The sequence below is a fragment of the Quercus lobata genome, chromosome 5, assembly GCF_001633185.2.
Source record: "Quercus lobata isolate SW786 chromosome 5, ValleyOak3.0 Primary Assembly, whole genome shotgun sequence".
Taxonomy (NCBI): domain Eukaryota; kingdom Viridiplantae; phylum Streptophyta; class Magnoliopsida; order Fagales; family Fagaceae; genus Quercus; species Quercus lobata.
Genome location: NC_044908.1, coordinates 50,479,469 through 50,487,820, shown reverse-complemented (window position 1 = coordinate 50,487,820; position 8,352 = coordinate 50,479,469).

Here is an 8,352-nt window from a genome sequence, read left to right as displayed (position 1 = left end):
TATCTACAATATTAATTTTCAGCATAAAGTTTTCAGTATCAGCTAAATAAATTGTTCCCAAACGGACCCTATACATACGTGTTTGGGACGGAAAAAAATGTGAGAAAATAGTAAAAAACACTTAAAAAATTTATTCTCTAAAATATATTTTAGGTTGAATTAAACACTACTTAAAATATCATTAATTTTTTAATTATTTTTGTAATTTTGGTTTAAATTTTTATTCTCAATAGTATAGGGATGTACTAATGGTTTTGAAACCTAGACCGTTAATTGAACCATAAAAAAGAGAGGTTCAAGGTTTTTGAGGTAGAATCAAGATTGAACTGGAATCGAATCGTGATGACATCATAATTAATTTAATAATTATTTTAAATATATTAAATTAATATAAATACAAAATTTGACTAAAATAATCCCTAAATATGTATTTTTTATATCATAACTTTCATAAGATAAATAAAAAAAATTAAAGCAAACATAATAAATAAACAAATATATCATTAAATGCATAACAATGTCAAGGTTGATTTACTGATTATAAAAAACGTAGTTGATATACTTAAATCACTAACCAAACCAAATAATAAACCATTGTTATCAATTTTAAATCTAATATAAAATATTATTAAAATATTAAAGAGGACAGCTGATGAAACTTAAGCTACTGTGGTAATAATGCTATACTACTATATCAATCTCATCAAAAAGTTTTTACCCAAAAAAAAAAAAAAAAAATCTCATAAAAAAGAAATGAATAAATAAATATATTAATACTTATGTGATCTGACGTTCGTGATACATGATGTGCGAGAAAGTAAAGGCGTGTTTTACTTTTGAACTTAATATTAAAGTTATTTTTTTGTTTTAATAATAATTAGTAACAACTTACCACTTAAAATTTGTTATAAAAAGTTATGAAAATACTATAGATATCTCATTTCTCTTTTAAAATCCTTATATTTTTCAAAGAAAAATGATATATTTATAATATTTTTACAATAAATCCTAAGTGGTAGATTGTTACTGGTTATTATTGTTGAATTAAAAAAAGTAATCTTAGTGTTAAATTTAAATTTAAACCAATAATAACTAACTATCTGTAATTTGTTGTGAAAATATTGTAAAAATATTGTAAATTATATTGTAGATCCTTATGGAGTTGGCTTGTGGAAAAATATAAGAGGGAGACTTTCTCCAAGCATCTTTAGTATTAGGTAGGGGATGGTTCTAGAGTGAAACTTTGGCATGATTTGTGGTGTGGAGATACGATTCTTAAGAAGTCCTATCCAGAATTGTTTGGTATTAGCTGTAATAAGGATTCTTCTATAGCTGATGTGCAATTCCACAATGGTATCACGGGGTTTGCAATTTTTGAGACGTGTGCAATATTGGGAATTAGAATCTTTGTCAAATTTTATGGATTTAATTCATTCCTGACCGGTTGGAGAAATGGGGAAGATGAGCTTTGCTGGAAGCTGGATAAAAGTAGGGGTTTTGAAATGGGAGGTTATTATATTTCTTTGGTGTCTACTACAGCCGTATCTTTTCCATGGAAAATTATTTGGAAATGGAAAGTCCCGCCTAGAGTTGCTTTCTTTTCTTGAACTGCTGCTTTGGGTAGGATTCTCACCGTGGATAATTTACAGAAAAGAAAAATTATTGTAACAGGGTGGTGCCAGGGGCGGAGCCAAGGGGGGGCGAGAGGGGGCAGTTGCCCCCCCTGAGCTCGCCAAAAAATTCATGTATAATATACTCTTATTATAGTTGAAAGTAGTTTGCACCATCCACTGACAGAAAGCTTCTCAAAAGCAAAAAACTAGTATTCTATTCACGGTAAGTCATGGACTCTAGAATCAAGATTGAATAGCAGGTGCCAGTCCCACAAAATTTTAAGAAATTAAAAAACTCTCCCATGCCTTTATACACATTAGTAGAAGTACACTACTGAAAAGCGAGCAATGCTAAACAAAATATTTTCTGCAACAAATTCCACAACTTTTGAGATGTTATTTATTTTCATTTTGGTTTATCATTAACATTATTTTATTGTCTACATTTACAAATTGTCAGCTCAATGATTGTGAAAAGAAAAAAAAAATGGTGACTCTAGACTAATTGTTAAAGGAAACCTTAGAGCATCTACTAATCTTTCTCTTCCTTCTCTTCACAATTTTGAATTTTGAATTTTTGTTATAATCCAAAATTTTAACTACTTAAGAAGAATTAAAGAAGAAAATTGAATTTTACTTAGTTTTTTAAAAGCATTCCTGACAATGAGACACGTATACAACTTTGTAGGCATATTGTCATATTCCTAACACTTTTGTATTGATTTATTTTTTCAATTTCTTTGAAGAAATCATCAAATTATATGATTAAACTATATGCATTCAAGTTAATTTCTCAATTTGATTATCATTAATTAACTATTTACATTGAGGACATTTAAGTAAATTAAACTAAGTATAAAAAAATAAATTAAAGTTTACATTTGTATTAGATTGTGTGTGACAAATGACAATCACATTAGCATATAATTGCTTATTTATTTGTTATTAATATTGAATTGCTATTTTTTAGAATAATTTTACTTTCAATCTTTTCTCTTTTAATCTTGCCCCCCCTAAATTGAAATCCTGGCTCCGCCACTGGGTGGTGCTATATGTGTAAGAACTCTAGGAAGTCATCACCTTATGCTTCACAGCCCTATAGCTACGGAATTATGGTGTATGGTTTTCAGCATGTTTGGGGTTTAGTGGATTATGCCTCTAGAGTTTTGGATATGTTCTCTTCTTGGTGAGGTTTTTTGGGCATCATTGAAACATTATATGGGAAGCGGTCCCTCATTGCATTATGTGGTGCCTAAGGCGTGAAAGAAATGCTAGAAGCTTTGAGGATCAAGGAAGAAATATTCTAGAACTAAAAATGTTTTTTCTTCTTTTTTAGCTTGGCTGCCTTCTTTGGATTTTTAATCTTTTTCCCCTCTTCTAGATTTCATTGATAATTGTACTCTACAGTCTACACCATGATTGATGGTGTCTCTAGTATACATCCTGTATACAATTTTTTTTTTCTTTCAATAAATTAAGTTATTTATATTATATATATATATATATATTAAAAAAAAAAAAACACTTGAAATTCTACTTCCATTTGATATAAAATGATTTTCCATTATCTTAGTCACAACATTGGAATGATTTCTGTTATAGCTCATAACTAATGAGCGGTCTGGGTTGCATGCAGCATTAGCTCCAATAGGCTAAGAAATCTGCTAAGCCATTATGTTGATGGTAAACTTACATTTATAAGCAAGTAGTAAAACAAGCTCTATATTATTTCTTTATGTAGTTAGTGATAAACATGCAACTTTGTTATATAATTCGAGTCTGTAGGTCCTTAGTTATGCTCACTTTTTATTTTCGTATTTGCCTGCAGAAGAAGTGATGTTACCTAGTTTGTCCCAGGAAGCAAACTTTTTCAACAATTATATCTAGGCTGGCAAGATAAATTATTATTGATGTGGTTTCAGGTTCTGTAGTTTATGTTTATATATATATATGATATGGGTTTTTTTTTTAAGCCTCTCTCTCTCTCTCTCTCACTCTCAATAGTGTGTTTTATATGTTTCCTTCAATAGTGTTAAATTAGAGAATTTGATTTTGACGGGGATTATATACATAGAGAAAAGCTCCTTCAGAGATTGTTTCTGAATTTGTTAATGCTGATTGATGGAACTAATATGCATGACCTACAAACTGAACCATGTATAGTTCTTGTCTACAAGAAGCCTCAAAAAGGTGGGATGCCATATGATCCTAGTACCTACCATGAGGCTTTTACCTCAGAAAGCTTTGAGTTGAATGTATTCATCTTTCCTTACCATTTTGGTCATATGAGGTTTAGGGTTAATGTTGTAGAAATTTGACTCTGGATAGAAATTTGGTCCTACTATTTAACATAGCAGAAAGTAGATTTACTGTGAGACTTTGTTTTACTGGCACATCTATTGGTAAGGTGATAAACTGATAAAGCAATTGCACTACTTGAAAGACGTGGAAATTGTTAATCTACTATTGGAAGAGCCAGCCAGATTAGCATTGTATTAGTGCTGAATGCATGAAGTCAAAAGTCTTGGTGTGACCAGCACTAGTCAATAGCCTTTAATAGTTTAGTATTTTGTTGTTCACGGTGGCTTTCAGTTTCTTTTAGGAGGGAGGTTATACGGTTTTATTTTATTTTTCCCTTTTACCTTTATTTTTTATTTGTATATCATGTTTGAGTCTGAATTTGGCAGACAAAAGACATTTTCCCTTTAGGGGGACAGAATAATTGTGTTCTTCGGATTTAATTTTGAAGCGTGTGTTTCTAGCATATCTGTTTGACTGTTAATGGTTCCGTCCTTGTCTGCATAACAGTTCACTTTTGACATTATATTTAATTAGAAGAAATTACACTACACAATTGGAATGTCGCTAAGTAACCACTACCAGAGTGGTTTGTGTGTGGAATGCCAGGTATGAGAACTGACTTTATTTCTACAACCGCCCTTTCAAATTTTGCCTGCGGAGTTGGAGAAATCAAATTATTAAGTCTACCGGAAAGATTACTGAAATGATCTTCCCAACCAATAAAACAGTGCCACCTATGCAAGTATGTGAGTTAGCTTCTTAATTAGCAAAAAAACAAAAAACAAAAAACAAAAGTAGGCTATGTCATACTTGCATAAGTGTCATTGTTTTATTGATTGGGAGAACTATTTCGATTAGGGCTGTAAATGAACCAAGCTGTTTATGAATAGCTCGAACTTGGCTTGAGAATGAACTTGTTTATGTTCGTTTGTTTAAAAAACAAGCCAAGCTCAAGCTTTAGGCTCGATTATAAAATGAGCCAAGCTCAAGTAAAAGTTAAGTCGGAAGAGTAGAAGTTAGACCTATCTGCTTTGAAAAGATTATTCTAGATCCCCTAAAGGGAGAATGCCTTTTAACTGCCAAATTCAAGTTTAAACATGATCTAAAAACAAATAATAAAGGGAAAAGAGACAAAATGAAAAATAGTAAATCTCCCTTAAGTTTAAACATGATCTAAAAACAAATAATAAAGGGAAAAGGGACAAAATGAAAAATAGTAAATCTCCCTCCTCAGAAACTGAAAGCCACTATAGATAAGATAACTATATGTTAGAGGCTATAGACTAGTGTTGGTCTGTAGCTTATAATTGTTATTATTTTTAATTATATCCGTGTATATGCATGAGGTTACATACTAGTATAGAATAAAGAAATGTTTTTTTTTTTGGGGAGATAAAAAGCTTTTCAATTTCACTTTACATTATCCGAAAGGGATCTAGAATACAAAATTTTCCACATAAAATAATGCTAGACAAATCTTAATTAATCAATATCCTACGGTATAAAGAGTCGGGCTTCAATAAAATTCTCCTAAAAACCCTCAAAATAAGACCATAAATTGGAAAATTATAAATATTCAAAATAAAAATATTCCAATAACATATCACATATGGGACAACTTGACTCTGGTGTCCTTTTTCTAAAGACCAAAATACCCTACAATTCTCTTTTTATAAAAAAAAAAATATACCCTACAAATCAAAGTTCTTTGTTTGTTTGTTGTCTTAGCAGAAAACTTTGATTTTGCTTCAGCTTCAATCTTCAACATGGAATTGAAGCCTATATTGCTCAGTCTTCATAAGCAGAAACTATCACATTTCATCTACAGATTTGATAGCTCCGGTAGTAACACTTAGTTTGTGCTTGCAAAAGTACAAAGTTTACAAATAGTGAGAAAAAGGAAATGTACTGGTCCAATACATTTCGTAACACACATACAGAGAGACGATAATATATTGGCCTAATTCATGGGTGCCTTTCAAAAATATTCACTCATCCTTAACACTATATATGGCCCGTCAATGTCTTTGATTTGATGTGAATAATTGGGATAACGTTATAGAAAAATTATTATCATATATGATATATCATCTATTGACATGATATATCATCTATTAACATGCCCTAACCTCTTAAAAGAAAAGAAAACATGTACATAACTAAATGAAAAGTCGATAGTTATAATGGGAGGAATTGAACATTGGATATCATGAACATACTAAGGGGGCATTTGGTTTGCTGTGATGTACTTTTGATGTGATGCATATTACAATGATGTGATATTAAAATTTTTGGTTTATTTTATTTTTTCTAACATATATTACCGTAATCTAAAATTACAAAATATATCACATCACTTTAATCTCATTTCCTTCTTAAACAATGTAATATTGTATTATTGTATTGAGATTACATTAATGTAAGATTACAATAATGTAATATTACGGTAGAATCACAGCAAACCAAATGGCCCCAAAGAAGAATCAACCAAATTGAAGTATAAGACACTTAACAATAATTAATAGAATTGTAAGTAGATCAATTTTTTCTAATCTAACAATGAAGCCACCCAAAAAATGAACTTTAACTTATTAAATCCCTAAATAACATAGAAATCAAGAGAGTCCACCAACCTTTCTCAAGATTGTAACTCCAAGCTTGCAACTTATCAAGAGGATTGTAATCTTGCCACTTATCAATAATCTTGTAATACTAAGCTTTCCAGTTATTAATAAGATTTGAATTTTGAGGTTTCCACTTATCAATTCTGTGTTCAATCTTGTTCCTTGGGTCTTGAGTCCAAAAGTATTTTTAAATTTTATTTGTTAGAATTAAAAGTGTTCCCAAACATAAATAATAAAACTAACATATAGATTAGGGCTGTCCAGACCCGACCGGAGCCTGACAACCCGGCCAAACTGCCTGATGCTGACCCGATTTCGGCTCGAACTAAAGGTCCAGTCGGTCGGCGGCGGGTTTCCGTTCTTAAGAACTGACACCGACGGGTTGAGTGGCGGGTTTGCTTCTCCAAAACCCAAGCAACCCAAACCCGACCAGAGTTGTATAAAAAATCTGGCCAAATCCTACAAAATCAAGCTAGATCCGATGAGATCTTGACCAATCTGGCGAGATCTCGACCAAATCTGGCGAGATCTCGACCAGATCCGGCTAGATCTAGTGGGATTTAGCCAAATGCGGCCAATTCCAGCAATTTTTAGTGAAAAATTTTAGATTTCGGCGAGAAAAAATGAAGATACTCGAGAGATTTTCCAGATTTTGGCGACCTTTTCTTTTTTCAGATTCTGATGATTTTTTTTACTCCGGCAACCGACCGAACCGACCGACGCTCACCCCCACCCGAAATCGACTCGACCGATTTTTCTGGCGGTCAGTTCTGGGTTCCTCTGCCCCTTCACTTGACGCCGGCGGGTCGAGTCCGGGTTGGGCCCAAAACCGACCTGGCCCGACTCGTGGACAGCCCTAATATAGATATAGAAATCCATACCAGGTCAAGGTATTTAGTTGGCATGAGCTCTTTTGCCACATCTACAAGACTGGATCTTCTGAAAACAAATTTCAATAAAATTAATAATAATATATTTTCAACAACAAAAAAGAATTTAACATATATTTTAGCATCCATACGAAAGCCTTTCTGAAATTCATCCATAAAACAAAGAATTAAGTTTTATCATTATTATTATTTTTTAAATTCATAAACATGTACTAAAAATTTGGTTAAGGAAATAAATAAGAACAACATGGAAAAGAAATTACCTAAAAGTTTCATGATGACTCTGTACTGCTAGCACATGATTAGTCGACATGGCCCCTCCAGCAAGTTGAGATCTTTTCAAGAATTTTAGTAATATATTTTTAACAATCGGGAAAGAAGAAATTTATCCATAAGATATGGACAAAAAAATCACTCACTTGATATTCCTGAAATTCGTGATAAACTAAAACATGAGCAACGAGAAAGCAACAAACAAGCCTCAAAAACATTTTATTTAAATTTATTGACGTCTTGGTGTTGGTGTTTTCGGAAAATTTAGACCACAAAGCATTCACAAGAATCATCATGTAATTACATACTACATGAGACAACACTGCTACGAGTGCAAAATTAGCACATCTATATATTACTAAAAGCTAAAGCATAGCATTTAATATTGCTACTCTCACGTTGAGCCACATCAGCAACCATGTCATTTTTATCATTTTTTCTAAAATTTGTCTTACAGTTTTAAAATAAAGATAATTATAAAATAATTTTCATCTCTATCTTCACCATAAAGCCCACTTCTTATAAATTTAATGAATAATAAATATGATGTTGAAGACTAAAAGTTACTGAACAATATATTATGGTTGGGACTGTAAGGTTGAATTTAATCAACCATCTTGTTGGCTTTATTCCGTGTCAAATTTGCTTGTA